At 37.1% G+C, this 20,378-nt stretch overlaps 1 protein-coding gene across 1 annotated transcript in view; it reads left to right on the top strand.

Moving 5' to 3' along the window:
- The window catches only part of CHN2 (chimerin 2), a 128,551-nt gene that overhangs the window by 10,604 nt on the left and 97,569 nt on the right, over positions 1-20,378 (top strand). The gene's annotated exons all lie outside the window — the stretch shown is intronic.

Here is a 20,378-nt window from a genome sequence, read left to right as displayed (position 1 = left end):
GATTGTCCCCAGGCCAATGCATTAATTCTTGTTTCTCTAAGAATTTAGCCATCTAGTAGCCAAGGATTCAGCTTGAGAAACTTTGCTGTATATTAAAAGAACCATCATTATGAGGAAAACTAGCTTTTACAAAAATGAAGAATTTAGGTCTATGTATATATCTTGCCCTATATCAGAGGTGTCAAACTGGCGGCCGTGCAGACCATGCCCACTCTGGCTCCACAAAGGAAAAAAAGTCACGGTTTATCACAATATCTCATGTGACACAATCAAGTTTGACACCCATGCCCTATATTTAAATTCTGAGTTTCCTTCTTATGCCTTTCTTGCCAGTTATAATTTGTTTGGTTGCAGGTGGCCTGTATCTGGACCTAGGATCATAATTTTCTTCCTTGATAGTCCTGCTCTTAGTTGCATCATGCTAATATGAACTATTGCTATAAAGTAATGAATGTACATGGTAAAAGATGTTCAGATCTAATGCTAGGGAGAGTATTTCTCTCAGTTATCATATGAGCCTGTCAAGTGTTGATGACCAAACCTCTAGAGTAAGTTTAAATATATTTACAAGATTGAAAAATCAGTATTTTTGCCTATTTGCAAACAAGCTTGGCCCAGTCTTCACTTTAATCTCCACTTTCAATTTCATCCAGGATAACTATTCATTTTTACAATTGACTTTAAAAAAAATATTGGGTATTTAAATATTTTAATTTATTTATTTTACCTTTTAAAGATTAACTTAAAAGTTGTCTGGACCTTAAGGTCATTTTCAAATAATTTTTTCCTGGCACCATTTTTCATCAATAAATCCTCCATTTATTCTCTATTTTCTGAGAGATTATTTTGTCATGTGCATGTAAAGACCAAGATCTACTTTCTAACTGAGTCCAAAGTCTGATTCCATAAATAACATAAAAAGAAAACCTATGACTAACATTTCCAGTTTTGATGCTTTTGGGAACTTTTGTCTTATGCATGTGTCACTGACTTTGAAGCCAACAAATTTAATAATCAAGTATACAGTTTAGAAGAGTTTGGGCAAGTATTCATTAAGATTAATGTAAGATCTTGCACACCTATTATTTCTAGTATATTGCGCAAGAGTTAAAGCTCATTTAATCCTGACATGTCTAGATCGGCCAGCCAACCACAGAATTCAGTACTGAACAAGTTGAGTAAATAATCTGATTCAGGATGAAGCAATTTTTTATATCACCTTAGTACCTAATAAAATAAAGTTCAGTATAATATTTTTGAATATGACAAGTTTAAAGTATATTATCACTCTTGGATTTTTATATAATTGCATTATTTTTAAGTAACCAGCTAGCTCTTAACACTATAATTTCAAATTGTGAGCCAGCCTATGCTTTATAGAAGCAGTAATTATAATAGTGTTGATAACTCTAAATTCTTTCACATTCAAAGATATACATATTTGACTAAAAATTATTTAATTAATATTTATCTTCATAATATTTGGAACCTAATCTAATCCTAATATATCTTGTGAAAGAAGTCTTACTATTATACATAAATAATACAAATCAAGAATTTTTTAAAAAAAAATCTATATTAAAAGAGAGGTGGGTTTCAGCAGGTTCTGACCAGTTCTGGAGAACCAGTAGTGGAAATTTTGAATAGTTCGGAGAACTGGTAGTAAAAATTCTGACTGGCCCTACCCCCATCTATTTCCCCACCCCAAGTCCCAGCTGATCAGGAGGAAATGGAGATTTTGCAGTAACCTTCCCCTGGATTGGAGAGGGAATGGAGATTTTACAGTATCCTTGCCTGCCATGCCCACCAAGCCATGCCACGCCCACCAAGCCACACACACAGACCGTAGTAAAAATTTTTGAAACCCACCACTGTATTAAAAGTAGCATTCTCCTAAGCTAAAGGTCAAAATCAATTGGAAAAAGGTTGCTTTGGCCTTTTATCAAAATGCCAGGAGCATCATTCTTCTGTAGGAGAATGTTCCATAATAAGCTGCTACTATTTAGAAAATATTTAATTACTGCATATTTCACTTTAGTGCTCAGCATAAGATTTTGCATTATTGTGCAATTTTAAATTGTATGGGCTGAGACTGTAATTTTAAAACACAAAGAAACAAAATGTGAAACACTTTCATTCATTAAAGGCCCATGGGAAAATCAGGTACTGGGTGTGCCCCGGACCTATTGTGCTCTCACCAGAGGAACAGGCAGATTATGTTCTAATAATTAGTTGAAAAGAGTGACTTGCTATACCATGACAAATTTCAACAAATTAAAAAAAATCACCCAGTCTCTATATGAAGATTAAATTAGCTGTTTTTTGGCACATTTGTGTTACATATTACACAGTGGGCAGCATTCTCAAAAAATATATAAATTTAGGGCCAGTATGGTAAGTAATTCAGGAATAGGTAATGTTATGATGAGATATGCTCATCTATTGCGAATTTATTTTATTTATTTAACTTGATAGAGAAGTAAAGTCTCATTGCAATTAACAAAACAACAACTTGAAAATGCAAACAGTAAAAACAGTTAAAATAAAAATTAAAGAACTAGATTGAATAGTTGAAATCAACATTGAAATCCTGTGCAAAAAGTATATTTTAAGGAGTTTTGTAACAGTTAATAAAGACTTGTACTGTACAAGGGGTGTCTCCTTAAGACCTGGAGCAACGATAGAGGAAGCTGTCTTGAGTCACTGCCAAATGAGCTCTGGGCAATTATGGGTAAAACTCCTCAATTTCTCTCAGTCAGCATTAGAGCCTTAGTAACAGGGTCCTAAGCCAGGTACAGCTTTAAAAGTAATGATTCATACTGTGTATTTTGTCCAGAAATAAATTGGTGGCCACTGCAGTATTTTAAGCACTAATGTATGATTTTTTCACATTCAGCAACCCCGTATGGAATGCATTAGTGTATGCTTGGAGGTTATCGGTATATACATCCCTTTGCTTGGTGCCCAACAGCGTCTATGAAGATGATATATTGTTTTAATTCTTTTTGTAAAATGAGAATCTGTTATATGCAAAGCATTAGTAATTAGCACCATTTTTTAATGAGAAAGTTTATACAATCTATACGCTAATGCTTAGTTGCTTATATGGAAATATGCCACCTATGTGGAAAAACAAAGCCAACTACAGATTGGTATACTAGAAAGCATCTTGAGATGTAGAGACACTCAAAGAGCGAGAATTCACCAGTTGTCCTGTTCTTGGTACAGTGCTAGCAGTAAAATACTTAAGGAAGTTAATAGTAGAGTTATAAATACATTTTCACAGGAAACAATGCATCTAATTGCAGACATGTAGCTCTGAATTCTTCAAGCCAGGAGCTACTGTGCAAGATTTCTGACATACTGTGTGCTATCAGGTAAAGGTAAAGGTTCCTCTCGCACATATGTGCTAGCTGTTCCCGACTCTAGGGGGCAATGCTCATCTCTGTTTTAAAGCTGAAGAGCCAGTTCTGGTCATGTGGACAGCATGACTAAACACCAAAAGCACACAGAACACTGTTCCCTTTCCACCAAAGGTAAAGGTAAAGGTTCCCCTCGCACATACGTGCTAGTCGTTGCCAACTCTAGGGGGCGGTGCTTATCTCCGTTTCAAAGCCAAAGAGCCAACACTGTCCGAAGACATCTCCGTCGTCATGTGGCCGGCATGACTCAACGCCAAAGGCGCACGGATCGCTGTTACCTTTCCACCTAGTTTTTCTACAAATGCAATTTGTGCAATTGAGAATGTTAGTTATTAATATTTTTTTTAACTAGAACTCTTCAGATATATTCTTATTTCCAAGTGTTAACTCATCTCAGTGTTTCATAACTGTGCTCTTATGACGAATTACTGGACAAGTTTCTCCTTCACACTACGAATAGTACTGGAGGGCGGGTGGGGGGGATGGATACAGGTTGACATTTTATCTTTTTTTGTTTATTTGGTTAATTTATATAGTCTCCCATCCCATACATGTGGCTGCTGAGTTGTGTACAAAATTTAGAAAACACAAAAAATAACTCTCTAAAACAACAAAAATCATTAAAAATATTAAAACAATAGAAATTATTTAAAATCATAAAAAAGCTAACCTGTGGGATACCACACTCAATCCCAGCAATACAACCACTTTGCAGGCTCCAGGCCTATATTACCTAATTCCTGACTCTGATGGAAAAGCTATTTTTTCTTCCCAAAAGCCAGCCATGTTGATGCCAATTTGATCAGGGGAGGGGTGGGGAATGATGTCCCAAAGGGCAGGCGCCACAACAGAAAAAGCTCTCCTTCTGTGACATTCCTTCATAGAGGGACCCCAACATGATTACTGCCAGACCTGAAGGGATGGGTAAATTTGATTGGGAAGAGGTGGCCTTTTCTCATTATAATAGTACCTGAGGTTCTGCTTCAGTGGTGGGTTGCCCCTGGTTTGGACCGGTTCTATAGAACTGGTAATAAAATCAGTGAGATGCTCCGCCCACTGAGCTGAACGTCATCAAAAATGATCTGTGCATCCGCTTGCTCAGGCGGGCAACACAATGCGAACCAGTAATAAAGGTAAGTAGAACCCACCCCTGTTCTGCTGGCTCATAACTACACTGCACAAATAAATATTTAGACTTTATTCTTTGATATAGCTATTTTATTACTTCCTGACATTTTGCCAGCAGCATGTATTGGTAAATTTGTTTCTTTTCTTTGTATAATATGTTATGTGGCATCTGGCTGAGGCAGCTGATAGATATATAGAGCCAAAAACAAACTAGCAGATGTGCTTTGCTTCTGTTCTGGTGATAGAAGCAGAAGATCAAAGATGCTAAGAACACATAACTCCTCCTTGTGGACTATGGAGACATTTCATAGCCACTTGTCTCTAACTTTCAGTGTAGTCAAACTGTCAAGTGTTGAGGGAAATGTGATCCAGATGTTCAGGAACCTAATTTAATAATACAAATTGCACAATAAAAGAGAAAGAAAATACACCATACTGCATCCTTTAATTATGTACAATATTTACATTTCATTCTTCTACATTTTTAAAAGTGTCTCTTTGATCCGGATGTTATCACCAAGGATTAAAATGTTATCCTTTTTTTTCTTTTTTTCTTCAAATATATATAGTTTTCTGAATGTTACAGGACCCAAAATGAAAAAAAAATAATCCAAAAAAGGGTGAAGACATTCTGGTCCTACAAATGGATTTCCAGCCATGAAAAATAATATTGTAGCTGTAATGTTGTATACTGTAATGTGTTGCTTTCCTAGCATGGGAACATGATTTTCCAGCAGTTTTAACAATATAAGTGCAAAATTATAAAATATAGTAAAAATGCTTAATTCTACTTCAGAAACATTAAATATTTAATGATAAGGTTGTATGATTTTAGAATGAAATTGAATAACCTATCAGAAATCTTGAAATTCTAAACATTTGGACATTTACGTCCTTTTGTTATTTGCAATTCCAAACTTAAGATTGTCAGGAAATAGCAGAGTTCACTCCCATATCACTTGAAGCTCCTTTTCACTTCAAGACTAAGTTTTCATCCTGTTTTTTTAAACAAAGAGGTAATCATTAAACATATTTTCAGTATGTTTAGGACCTTTGTACAAAGCCCTACTGCCCTTTAAGGAATCAATGTTTATGTTATATTTTCCTCCTCTTAAATTTCCCAATTCATATGTAGCTTTTTGTCCCTTTCAAAGACTTGATAAAAAACTGGACTTTCTTGAACTAGGCATACACACTCACATAAACACACATAGAGAAGCATGTTTCTTCCTTCAGTGAAATGCTTGGCCTATGTCTACCAAAAGAGTACAAATAGTTTTCAAGGGCCCAAAGCAGGAATTTTATTTTTCTGTGGTGGAGGTGGGGAAGCCGAAGCAATGCTTCTTTTATCAAACTGCCATTGATAAATTGGTACATAAATTCTACTGGGGCTAAGATTTTATTCAGATAATCTAATCTTTAGTTCGCCCATCCTTAAAAGAGAGTAACTACAATCATTTAATTCTTTCTCATGTTTTTTTTTAAATTTTGAATAATTTGGCCTATTAATTATATCATTGTAGTAAATTGTCCTCATTTATTTTCCCTTAATTTCTTGTTGTCCTATATAGATCTTATTGTTTGTCTTTTTAAAAAATATCTTTGTAATATCTGTAGATTCCTTGTCGCTCTCTTGTTTGTGGACATTTCTTTACCTGACTAGGTAACATTATCAGGATATATGAATGTGGGGATTGTTCCTGTTTGTATACAATAGCTTGCTCTGTGTTTGGGCGGGGGTTTCCCTTGGTAGTCTTGATTAGAATGTTTAACTGGATTGTTTGGTATTCATCCCTACTTATCTAAGTATTCGCTGCTGGAAAGGCTGTGTGCTGTACTTTCTTGTTTCTTTCTTTGTTGTCTCTTTTGCATGGTTTGAAAATTTATTTCCATTAGTCTGTTAATGGCTGATTTGTGTGAATGCCAAGCTCTTGAAATTCCTTAGTGTTTTTGATCTTGGACGCTCAGTTTCCCAGGTGAAATGCAGTTTGTCCATGTATGTGAAATTAAGGAATTTTCCTTGTGTTGTTTGATTGCTAGTTGGAGTTTATAGATTGTTCTCTGCTAGTCTTCCTTTCTATACACCATAGTATTGTAATAGTCCTTACACTGTATGTGGTAGATTAAAAAGAGATTACTGCTCTCTTTTTTTCTTTTTTACCTGCTGGATCTTGGCAGGCTTTAGTTAGTTTGTATGTTACAATGATGGCATGTGGTTTTAATAGTCTATTGGTGCTTTCTGAAATATTTTCGATGCTGTAATTCAGGAGTCCTCAACCTCCAGGCCATGCTACTACTACTGGACCATGGCCTGTTCGGAACCAGGCTGTGCAAGTGGTGGTCTGGTGAGCATGCACATGTGGAGCTTGACTTGTGTAAGCAGTGGGCTGGCTCTCCTCTTTCCTCCCCACCCCCCGGACCCCCAAGACGTAAAGGTTGGGGACCACTGCTGTAGTGAGTTGAATCGTCAGGCACTTTTTAATAAAGTAACGAGTATTCATTTTGCTGAAAGATTATATAAGATGGTTTGTTTCCTTTTTCTCTGGGCTGTTTATTGTGCTTGTTGGAATAATGTTCTTACACAACTCTTCTAGTGGGAGTTTGGATTGTTACTTTAGTAATGGTAATAGAGAACTTGATTTGTATGGGTTGCAGGGTTTCTAATTTGCCACCATTTCTTCTGCTGATGAGGAGATCCAGGAAAGGTTAGTGTGTTGCTGTTTTCTTCTTCCTGTATGATATGACTGTCACTTTGAATTGTTTAGAATTGCTTTATTATCTCCTAAAGAAATAATATTCTGCTCCAAAATGATTTATGGCTGTATTACCAATATGTAAGCATAACCTGATTCATCATCATTAGTGGACCTGTGGCAAACTCATAGCAATTAGTTTGAAATTAGATGCCTTGTGCCATGCTGTATGATTCCATTCTAAGCAACTGTCATGTTTGGGCCACATTGTATGGGAAAGTGTTAATTGTGAAAATTTGGAAGTATGAACAATATTAGAAGGAATTTGCTGTATATCAACCAGATTATTAGTTTATCTTGTTCAGTATTATTTCTTCAGAAAGAAATTTTTTCACCTAAACATACCTAAACAGAACATTGATTCAGTGTGGGATCTTCTGTATATTATCTTTTGTACTTTTACTAATTCTGTATCTCTATCTAGGTCAGGGGTAGTCAACCTTTTTATATCTATTGCCCACTTTTGTATCTCTGTTAGTAGTAAAATTTTCTAACCGCCCACTGGTTCGGGGGGAGATGCGCGAGCTATTCTGGGACGAGGCTCTTTTGTTTGCGGTCGCACTATAGCGCCATTTAGTTTCACTTACGTAACATGAACTAAACTTATGCATGGGCGATACAAATAGTACATTTTCAGAAATTTAAATTGTCATGGGAATTTTATGAAAACCTAATGAAAATGTTTTTAAATAATGATATGATAATTTTTTTTAAAGTCAATTAAAATTAAAAAAAGGAAAGGGCTTCAGTATTGGTCAAAACCCCTACTGCCCACCATGAAAGCTGGAATGCCCACTAGTGGGCGGTAGGGACCAGGTTGACTACAACTGAATTGAATTGAATTGAACTGAATTGAAAGCCTTTATTGTAATTTTCCTCCATAGACAATGATACACATTAAATGAAATTCCAGTGCATTTCTCTTGAAAGAAAAAATACCACCCACCAAACAATAACCATCCCAAGGATATTAACAATAGTAATAAAAACAACATAATGTCAGCAGCAGAATTCAAAAATGCCAATTTAAACAAGGATGATACTACAACAAACAGAGCACAGCACAACACAGACAGATAGACATAGCAATAGCACTTAGACTTATATACCACTTCATGATGCTTTATAGCTCTCTCAAGCAGTTTACAGAGTTGACATATTGCTCCCAACAATCTGGGTCTTCATTTTACCAACCTCGGAAGGATGGACCTTGAGCAGGTGAGTTGACCTTGAGCAGGTGACCTTGAGCAGGTGAGATTCAAATTGCCAAATTGCAGGCAGCCGATAGGCAGCAGAAATAGCCTGAGCACTGCATTCTAACCACTGTGCCATTGTGGTTGGTTGGTTAATTGGTTGGTTGGTTGGTTGGTTGGTAGATAGATAGATAGATAGATAGATAGATAGATAGAAAGAAAGAAAGAAAGAAAGAAAGAAAGAAAGAAAGAAAGAAAGAAAGAAAGAAAGAAAGAAATAGAAGAGAGGGGGGAGAGAGAGGGGAGGGAGGCGAGGGAGGAAGAGAGAGAAAGAGAAAAGAAGCAAGAGAGAGGGGGAGAGAGAGATCACAACCCATTTGATTACATAGCAGAGAAAAGAATCCTGAGAGTTTACAAGACTGATATTATATGGCACAAAGCTATTACGGAATCTAGTTGTTTTGCTTTAGATACCATGAAGCCTCCTCCCAGAAGGTAACAAATAAAAATGGACATGCGGAGCATGTGTAGCATCCCAGATAATCCTGCAAACCCTGGTCAAGCATCACTTATATGCCATGTCCTGGATAGAAGCCAATATTTTCCATCATCCTTACTATTCTCTGCACAGATCGTACCTTTAGAGTTACAAGGTTCTATTATAATACAGTAGATTTAATTCATCTAGTCATTTTTCCTGTTTGGTCTACTTGGGAGAAAAGAAATGATAAAGCAATAGCTTTAGATTATTGCTTCAAAATATAAAATATATGTAACTGATTTATAATGTGTAATATTTTTGAAGTAAGCTTGTTTTGAAGTCCCAATGCTTTTCATTTTTATACTGTAACTCAGGGCTGTTCTGAGCAGGAGCTACATTTGGCTTTGACTAGCCTGCTGACAACTGCATTTCAAAAAGTAGTTTGTAAAACCAGATCAAGAACTGAATTTTATTTCATTTACATGTGCTTTTAATTAAAAATTATAATTAATGAAATTATTCTCTAAGCACATTTAATAGTTTCCTCTCCTGTAATTTAAAAAAAACTAATTTAGCAACCACTTTGGAGATCTATGAAGCCATAGCCAGGGCTTTAGAGACCGCATTTAGCCATATACTTCAACTGCTGCACTTTTCTTACAAAATACTGAGAGCTTTGTGTGTTATTGAGAGAATCATTGTCAGTTTCCAGTAAAACCAGTATTTAATTTTAGTCCATTATTTGTCTTTTGATGTTGATATTAAAGAATCATAACTAAACTGATTGTGAAATTACTATGAGTAAAACTATACATTCAAAGAATTTATGCAGTAAATGCAAAAAAGACTGGTATGTTTATGAAGATTCTCAGTCATCCATTATCTTTGCTTTCTTTTGCCATGGTCATTCTATTTCTATTTGCAGAACTTTGTAGTTTATGATTTTCTCCAGTTGCTTCTGTTCTATTCTGCTGTCTTCAGGCTTCTCCATGTCCACTATTGAGACTTTTTTCCTCTTTCTTATCAATAGTTATGTGGCAGGTGAGTAGTTATTCATTTTCTATAACTTTACCTGTTTGTGGTCCTACCAGTTCTTGCTTGCAGGTAAATGGTATTTCATGCTCATATAAACCATTGGCCAATGCACCATTATTGCTACTTTGTCTCGTTTGTAATCAGTTTCACATCAATTAACTACCCTTTCTCCAGCTTCTTTGAAAAGGGAGAATTTATTGTCTATTGCTGTCTTCTCAGTTATGGCTTTATGTGCATTGGCTCTTAAGACTTGGTTTAATGCAGACAGAATTAGATCCTCTGTCTCTTTCTCTAATTTTCCTGCTCATAGCCATTGCCAATTTTTGTATCTGCTGTGTCTCCTGTTTCTTTTAATGTACTGGCCTGCACAGATTAGGAAACCCAAACTATTTCCCTTAACATTTTCCCATATGAACTTAATATATCGGTCCAACTGAGTCGATGTGTTTGGTGAAGGCTTCCACTTTCTGTATTTTTTTTAATCTTGACCCAAGTATTGTCCACATACCTCCCCCCTCCTCTTTCTCTCTCACACACACAGATCAGTATTTACATTTTGATTTCACCACCTACAGTGGAGCACAAAATGATCAGAACCGTACATCAGCGGACTGAAGCTTTGCCTAACAGCAAAGACAGAAAAGAAAAAGAACTAAACACAAAGAAGTCCTCAGAACCTGTGACTATCCCAACTGAGCCTTAATCAAATTTAGAAAAATACCTAGCAGGAGCTCATCCATGACAGGCAAAGAAGAAAACAACAAATGAAGCAACGTTGTCATTTCATATGTTGCAGAAATATCTGAAAAGCTCAGAAGGATTTTCAATCCATAAAACATCTATGCACACTTTAAATCCAAGAATACACTAAGGCAGAAGTTTGTCCACTCAAAGATAAAACATCCAGATTCAAACTAAGCTATGTGATATATACAATACAATGCAGTTAAACATGCAGAACTGTACACAGGAGAAATAAAACATCTACTTCACAAATGCATAGTATAACATAGGAAAATAAAGCCCATCAGGACAAAATTCAGCAGTCCATCTGCATTTGAATGACAAAGTTCACTCTTTTGAAGACATTCTGGATAGAGAGGACTGCTGATTTGAAAGAAAGGTTTAAAAAAAGACAATCTATATTAAAATTGAACGGCTCCTTTCTCAACAGAGGGGGAAGGATATGACACCACCTGCCTCCTGTTTACAACTCAGCAGTTCCAAGAAGATTCCACACCCATTTGCATTCTGATTCAGGTGACCTTGAGGGTGCAGATAAACTTCAAAGTGGCTTCAACTGTCAGAGAGCTAATGACAGAGTGCTAATGATCAGATGACTGCAGTGAATATAAAATCGAAGAAGCTTCTTGGGTGGAGAGTGAAACAACTTCAAAGAAAAAAAAAATCCAGATGCGTTTTGAAAAGCACCTTTGAGACAACCATGACCTGGATGACTGAGAAGCTCCACAGACATTAGATTCCTTCAGTTTTCACATTTTTCTCTTGTTGATTGTGAGGAGGGCATATTTATCTAGTCTAAACTCCATTGCAATTTCTTGGTTGTATATATGGACTGCGTTGATCAGTAATTTCTATTTCAGATGGTGTTTTCCTATAAACTTCAGATTTTCCATGTAAAGGTGGTGGGATAGTCCTGGCAGATGTTTCTGATTGCCATGGCTTCACTTGTTTAGTATTGAGAGGAATCAATGCAATGACCAACAATAGTGGTGATAGTGAGTCATTTTGAAAGATTCCTATCTTTATAGTAACATCTCCCAATTTATCACCATTGCCTATGGAACTATGTCTTCCATTGTGCTTTCAATCTTTGCACAAAGCTGCCTATGTCTCAACAATTCCTATTATTTCTAGGCACCTGATTATCCAATTATGCGGCAAAGAGTTGAATGTATACTTATAATGAATCCACACCACGTTGAAGTGCCTTCTCTGGCAGTTTTCCAGAATCATCTTTTCTTTTCACTTAGCAGCTGATCTTTTGCTGCTCGGGTGGAAAGAGCAGATGATATTGGCCTGCATCAGCTACCACACCGCTTAGCAATTTGAAAGTTTTGTTAGGCAGTTAACTGACCTATAGTCACCTGACACTGCCCCTTCTTCTGGCTTTTTCATTATCAGAAAGATCACTCTTAGCCACTCTTCAATTTCACCTTTTTTTAGTAACAAGAGGATGTAGATCTAGAGCAGCTAGATGTTTCAAACATAAATCATGCATTCATCTTAACCTAGTGCTGTCAGCATCTTGATTTTCTTAACATCTTGTCCACCATTTACAAGTTCTCTTATTTTAGCTTATTTTTTTTATTCTTCCCACCTCCTTTAATCAGGCTGTATTCTTGTTTTATTTCTTTGGGTTTCTATTTATTTGGGTTGTTCCATAGCTGCACCCAAAATCTATGGTTTCTTCTTTGTCAAGTGTTGATTGGCTTACTGCAGTCTCCATTGATGGATTGCTAGAAACATTTTTTGATTTGACTGAAATTGGAGATTTCTGCCTGTAATATACAGTTCAAGGTTCATACATGCTGAACTTCTTAGCTATAGCTGTTATTTGCTGCTTTATTATTTCTAGGGTTTCCTTGATTTTCCTTGTTTCTAAGTGATAATTTCTTGATCAGGTATTCTTTGATTGTCTTGTTTTTCAGCTTTTTTTCCCTTTCATCTATTCTAGTTTGCTTACATCTGATCTTAAATTGTAGGTTTTATTTTCTAGCTTGATCTTCCCTCTTCAGTCAAACAGAATAGAGGACCTTTTAGGTCTTCTAGTCCAACTCGTGCTCAAGCAGGAGACCGCATACCATTTCAGAGAAGTGACTTTCCGGTCTCTTCTTTAAAACCTCCAATAATGAAGTAAAAACCGATTATAACATGCATGCCAAACTATGTGATTTTTATCAATTTACCAAAAGCAAATGTAAGTAGACAAATTGCATTACAAGGAAATGACATGTTGTATGCATAGCCAATAAAGAAATTGTAACTATTGCTATGTCCTTTCCCATTTTTGTGTAAGTTATCAAAATTCAAGTCCAATACCCAACAATCCTAATTAGAACAGGCCCGCCTATGTACTAAATTTAAAAAAAGTCTTTACAAGACTTATCTGTGCAGAAATCCTATCAATTATTTTTCAACCTATTTCAACCAACCTATTATTCATTAGACATTCTGATGCCTACTTGTACATCACTAATTTTTTTGATATGCTCATTTAGGTGAGATTAGTTTATACTGTTCCTATGGTATAAAACATAGATATAATTAAGTAGAAGTAGTCCTCAACTTAAGACCACAGTTGAACCCAAAATTTCTGTTGCTGCTTCACATTTCTTAAATAAATTTTGTCCCATTTTATGCCCTTTCTTGCCATGGTGTTAAGTGAATCTCTGCAGTTGTTAAGTTAGTAACATGGTTGTTAAGTGAATTTGATGACCCCATTGACTTTGCTTGTCAGAAGGTGATTGTGTGACCCCAGGACACTACAATATCATACATGCCAGTTGCCAAGCATCTGAATTTTGATCACATAACCATGGGAATGCTGCAACAGTCATGTGAAAAGTGATCATAAGTCACTTGTTTTAGTGCTATGGTAACTTCAAACAGTCACTAACAAACCGTTGTAAGTGGAGGACTTACCTATAATGTGACTGATAAAGACAAAACATGTTTTTTGTGGTTGAAGATTTTATTTTTTATAAACTAAATGCAATATTCACTTGATTTTGTTTACTTTGTACTTAAAAAAAATCATCATAGAATGATGAACTAATTTCTTATTTCAGTCTTATTATCACTTTTCTTGTGTCTTCCTTAACCACATTTTTATATTATTGCAAACCAGTGGTGGGTTTCTATCTGTTCGCCCGGGTTCCCACGAACCAATAGTGGCGGCTGCAGGAGGCTCCTCCCACCTGCCCGGATGTCATCATGGATGGTCTATGCATGTGCAGAAGCGCTGTGCACCTGGTCACAGTGCAAACCAGTAGTGAAGATAAGTGGAACCCACCACTGTTGCAAACTTAAAGAAAACAGGCTGACAAAAATATCCAAATATTCACAAGATTAAGTTAATTATCTTTTTAATGGTTGTCAACTTGCAGATAGATCTATTTGGTCTTTAGTAAATTTGCATTTATACAAAAGTAAAACATTTTGATTTATTTTTTTATTTCTTATTTTGTCACACAGTATATATAAGCGTAAGCATGAAATAATAATAATTTTCAAATAATAATTGAATAATTTCCAAATAATAAAGTCTGAATCCAAAATTTGTTCTACTATTAGAAGAACTTTTGAAATCCTTGAATAAAACTAAATTGACTATAAAGTAATTCAATGGATTATAAAGTAATTCAATGGTATGACTTTGTTTGGATATGTTTGGCATGACTTTGTTTGGATATGTTTGGCAATTAGCACTTAATAGGAAAAATGATACATTTCTGCCTAAAGAAATGCTTATGATTTTAAGATAAGATCACAAAATGAAAAGGAGAAATTTCAAAAATAGAAAAGAATCTATATATACCCACAATCTTCCAGTTGAAGCCAGAGTTGAATATATTTCCAAATTCACTTGCCACTGTGCCTATGGCAATTGCTATTTATTCCATTTCGTAAACTGCAGGATCTCCTTGTAGTGCAAAGCAGAAGGCTCATGGTTCCTTTGAATTTTCAAAGCAGAATTTGATTTGAAAGCAAATAGTCTGTCAATAATTTCTTTCTTAAATAGTAAAACATCATAGTTCTTATAACAATGACAAGAATTAAATATCATTAGGATTTTGAGTTATGATTGGGGGGGGACTTCTCCTCTAGAACAATGGGAGACAAAATTATTGCTTCCTTCCATGGGAGGGAGTTTCCTTCTCAAAGCCTGAGTGTTTCCTGCTTCTGATCCAGAGGTTTTATCTTCACCTTTTTTCAGGGCTACATAGCTTGATTTTGCTGCTAATAAATAACTTTGTTGCAGGTGAAATTTTACTTGTCCTGTCTTTCTCAGTGCTGAAAGAAGGACTAGAATAGATAATCCTATCATCATCATCAGAAATGATGCTTCAACACATTCCACTGAGAGAAAAGTTCCCTGAGGATGGTCTCAAAAGCTTAAAAGACTAAAACTCTGGTCCTGGTAATCAATGCAGATTAGATCATTATTGCAACATTATCGTGGGATCTGTATATTTGCCTTCATTCATGATATTTCAACTCCCATTCACCTCCACTATTCTGATGGCTGTGTGGTTGAAACAAGAGTCAAGAGACCAATTTGATAGCAGAATCTTGACTGAAGGATTCATTCAAACTCAATAAGCCAACAAGAGCATTTGAAAATATAGCAGTTATGGTTATGTGCTTCTACCAGCAGCAAAAAAAATTTTTTAAATGATTTCTGTAATAGAGTTGTCAAACTCTGGAATGCTCTACAGTTGTTTCAGCTACAAATTTTCACAGTTTCAGTCACAAACTGACTTCCGTGGACCTTATGTCATACTTAAGTGGTCAGTAGAGGGGGCGTGCATAAGTGCACTAACATGCAAATCGTCCCTGTCATTGTATTTTTATTCTTGTTCTCGTTTTTGTTTGACAAATTCTATTAAATAAATAATTGCTCATGAATTGAATTCTCTCTTTGCAGCAATAACAAACTTTATTATGATCATTGATCACAGACATAAAACATATGACATAATAAAATATATATTTATAGTGCTGCTGACACATTTAAACTTGTGTAAAATGGATAATCTAACGCATTGTGACATTATCGTTGCTTTGTCAGAGTCTTATCAGTTTATTAAAATATTTCAATCCCCACATGATGTTTCTTGGTATTAGTCAAATAAAAGACAACATAATTTTTTTTTCCCCCTAGCTGGTACATCTGCTAGTTCTCAGCAGAAGAACACATAGACAACTAGCTGTCCATTCCCAATATTTGACTGCAGGTATATATATTCAAAGTAGATTCAATACAATCTGCCTACAAACAAGCTTAAGAACCAGACATTAAACAATCTCAAGGGAAGTGTTTTCATTGTGAACAGTGCAGAGATGATTTCTTTTCCTACCATTCAGAGTTCAGATCAGTTTGTTAATTCTCATCTCTAACCACTTGACTGCATTATTTTTTTGAAACTCTTTGCAATCAAAAACCCAAGGTTTTTTGTTTTTGGCAGAGAGGCTCCCTGAATATCTGCTTGATTGGATGGCTGGACATCCTTAAGAACAAGTATTGAAATCCTGAGAGATGTTCAAGATAGAGTTTTATATCATAATTAGGGGTGTGTGTGTGTGTCATTTTTCATTTGGTTGTATATAATTCTTGGAGACTGCATGGATAAGTTTCCTTAGTAAGGTTTTTCAGATGTGATTTGCCCTTGTCTCCTTCCTAGGGCTGAAAGGGGATGACTAGGCCAAAGTGATCCAACTGACTTTGTGCTTAGGATGGGATTAGAACTCCTGCCTCCTGATTTCAAGTTTCTGCCTCTTACACTACATCAAATTGATTCCCTATTTGTATGCATTTGTGCCTAGGTGTGTTTATTAATTGCACAGAAACTTGGACTTTATGGTCCATAGTTTATTATTGTTCTGAATAGGATGTCCCAGCACAATTGAACAAAAGTAAAAAAAAAATACAAAAATATGCAATGAAAGTATCAGAAGTTGTCCAATATACCAGGACCTACCTAGTGGCATTGAGGGAAGCGAGACGTGGCTATGTCTCCTCCCTCATTGCATCGGCAGATAACTGCCCGGCCGCCCTGTTTCGGGTGACTCGCTCTCTCCTTCAACAGGGGGAGCGGGATGACCCATTGCTGAGGAGTTTAGTGGTTATCTATACGATAAAATCATTCAACTTCGGGATGGTCTGAATCAAAATTGGGTGGATCCAGATGAGAGGTAAGAGAGCTGTCTTGTTAAGACTGTTTGGGATGAGTTTGACCCTGTGGCTCCCGAGGACATGGATAGGTTATTGGGGAGGTTGAATGCCACCACATGTTTGCTGGACCCGTGCTGCTCCTGGTTGGTACTGGCCATGCAGGAGGTGACACGAGGCTGGTTCCAGGGGATTACTAATGCTTCTTTGTTGGAGGGGGTCTTCCCTGCCGCATTGAAAGAGGCGGTAGTGAGACCCCTCCTCAAGAAGCCTTCCCTGGACCCAGCTGTTTTAGGTAATTATCGTCCGGTCTCCAACATTCGCTTTGTGGCGAAGGTTCTAGAGAGTGTGGTGGCACGTCAATTACCCCAGTACTTGGATGAACCCATCTATCTAGACCCGTTCCAGTCCGGCTTCCGGCCCAGATACAGCATGGAGACGGCTTTGGTTGCGTTGGTAGATGATCTCTGGAGGGCCAGGGACAGGGGTTATTCCTCTGCCTTGGTCCTATTAGATCTCTCAGCGGCTTTTGATACCATCGACCATGGTATCCTGCTGCACCGGTTGGAGGGATTGGGAGTGGGGGGCACCGTTTATCGGTGGTTCTCCTCCTATCTCTCCGACCGGTCGCAGACGGTGTTGACGGGAAGACAGAAGTCGGCCCCGAGACACCTCACTTGTGGGGTGCCGCAGGGGTCGATTCTCTCGCCCCTCCTGTTCAACATCTATATGAAGCCGCTGGGTGAGATCATCAGTGGCTTCAGTGTGAGATATCAACTCTACGCTGATGATACTCAGCTGTATTTTTCCACACCGGGCCACCCCAACGAAGCTGTCGAAGTGCTGTCCCGGTGCCTGGAGGCCGTACGGGTCTGGATGGGGAGAAACAGGCTCAAGCTCAATCCCTCCAAGACAGAGTGGCTGTGGATGCCGGCACCCCGGTACAGTCAGCTGCAGCCACAGCTGACTGTTGGGGGCGAGTCACTGGCCCCAATGGAAAGAGTGCGTAACTTGGGTGTTTTCCTGGATGGACGGCTGTCTTTTGAAGATCATTTGACGGCCGTCTCCAGGACAGCCTTTTACCAGGTTCGCCTGGTTCGCCAGTTGCACCCCTTCCTAGACCGGGATGCCTTATGCACAGTCACTCACGCTCTCGTGACCTCTCGCATGGATTACTACAATGCTCTCTACATGGGGCTCTCCTTGAGGAGCACCCAGAGGCTACAGTTAGTCCAGAATGCGGCTGCGCAGGTGATAGAGGGAGCCCCTCGTGGCTCCCATGTGACACCACTCCTGCGCAGACTGCACTGGCTACCTGTGGTTTTCCGGGTGCGCTTCAAGGTGCTGGTAACCATCTTCAAAGTGCTCCATGGCTTAGGGCCGGGCTACTTACGGGACCATTTGCTGCCACCGATTGCCTCCCACTAACCCGTGCGCTCTCACCGGGAGGGACTCCTTCGGGTGCCGTCCGCCAGGCAGTGCCGACTGGCGACACCCAGGGGAAGGGCCTTCTCTGTGGGGGGCCCCACCCTCTGGAATGAACTTCCCCTGGGACTCCGTCAACTTCCCGACCTTAGAACCTTTTGCCGCGAGCTTAAGACACATTTATTTATCTGCACAGGACTGGGTTAGCTTTTTATCAAATGTAGTTTTAATGGGGTTTTATTGTTTTAATTGTAAATTTTAATTCGGCCTTATCAAATAAGTTTTTTAATTAATGTTTTTAGCTCTGTAATTATAGTTATGTATTTGTGTTTTTTAACAGGCTGTAAACAGCCCTGAGTCCCTTGGGAGATAGGACGGTGTAAAAGTGTGATTAAATAAATAAATAAATACATAAAGCTTCTGTCATATTAGCTGTCATGGTTCCTTTTTCCTGTCAATTCAACTGAAAGTTGAGCTCTTCCTTGCTCAAGAAAGCTGGATCAGGAAATCATGATGATGCTAGACATAATAGTGAATCTTGATCTTCCCCCATCTTTAAGTCATTTGTATTAAACAAGCATACCGTATCTGGGCTCCATGTGTATAGGAGCCTAGTTGCTGACAACTAGGTGGAAGCAAAGTACTGTATATATAAACTGTTGGTTGCCAGTTCTGATCATTTGAATTTTGCAGTGCAAATTTGATATATGTGCTATGAAACTATCTCAAAAAGAGCAAACTGAATCAATGGGTCATATAGTTCTTGGATCCACATACAAATAGTACTCTGTCTGTTTATGGTAATTATTAATTGTATTGTTTTCCTTGTTGTATTTGAATAAATTGTAGCTTAACTATTTCTAAGGATATTTCATCTTGATGGGTTATTGTTTTTTTGGACATCTCTCCTTCCTCATGGACACTGCTCTATTAGGCTACCATTTCATAAATAAGTAATATTGAGTTGGATCCAAATTTAGATTAGAAATTTTAAATGTTTCTTATTTCATATTAAAAAGTATATTTATAGTTCCATGCTGTTCTTTAAACACAAATATCACTTCTAATAGTGAGTAGTTGTCTTCATTACACTAATATAATAATGAAAAAGAATCATTTGTTCATTCAAGAGCACCTTTTTAATCTCATTTTTTTAAAAATACATAACAAATATTAAACTTTAATTAGGATATAGAAATTACTTGTCTAATCCTCATCATTACTTTGTTACTATGTTTTTTTTGAAATTATATAGCAAGGAATAATTTAAAAAACTATAGTAAAAAATAAATGTTTTATCCCTATATGTTTTATCCATCATATTTTTCTTTACATGCATATCAACTCAAACATTATCTAATTACTGATCAAGGCTGAAGTCAATAAGATAATTTAATAACCTTTAATGCCAAATACTTGAATAGTGGGAGAGAGAAAAAATGTCATTTCTGGCCTTCAGCTATGACCTTTAAAGAACTGACAGAATTGAATTATCAAGAAATAATTTATTTGAATAAGAAAGTATAATAACAAATACTACTGAATGATGAATTCAGATGCTACATGTATCGTTTATAATATTAATGAAATATAATTAACTCTGAATTTATTTCATTAATTTGCAAATTAATAACATTGCTTTAAAGAAAACATTCTGTACAGGCAGTCCTTGACGGTGGGACTGGAATTTCAGTCATATGTTTTGACTGTTGAATGCTAAGGCGGTCCATGTGATCAGACCTGATTTTACAACCATTAACAAAAACACATAATTGTAAATGTGAAGCCATTGTCACAGAAACTGGCAAAGAACATTGCAAATTGTGGTCATGTGACAGTAGGATGCTTCAACCAGTACTGTACTATATATAAGCCGAGTGTCACATGCCTGGAATGCAGTCATATGACTCGAGAAGGAGAGGTGGCACCTTTTACAGTGGCTGGAAATGCTTTATGGGCCAAAAAGCACCCTTTCAGAAGCCATTGCAATTCCAAATAGTTATTAAATGACCTGTTGAAAATCTA

Source organism: Ahaetulla prasina, chromosome 4, assembly GCF_028640845.1.
Source record: "Ahaetulla prasina isolate Xishuangbanna chromosome 4, ASM2864084v1, whole genome shotgun sequence".
NCBI lineage: Eukaryota > Metazoa > Chordata > Lepidosauria > Squamata > Colubridae > Ahaetulla > Ahaetulla prasina.
The sequence above is the reverse complement of the archived record's forward strand: the minus strand, read 5'-3'. Positions and strand labels throughout refer to the sequence as shown.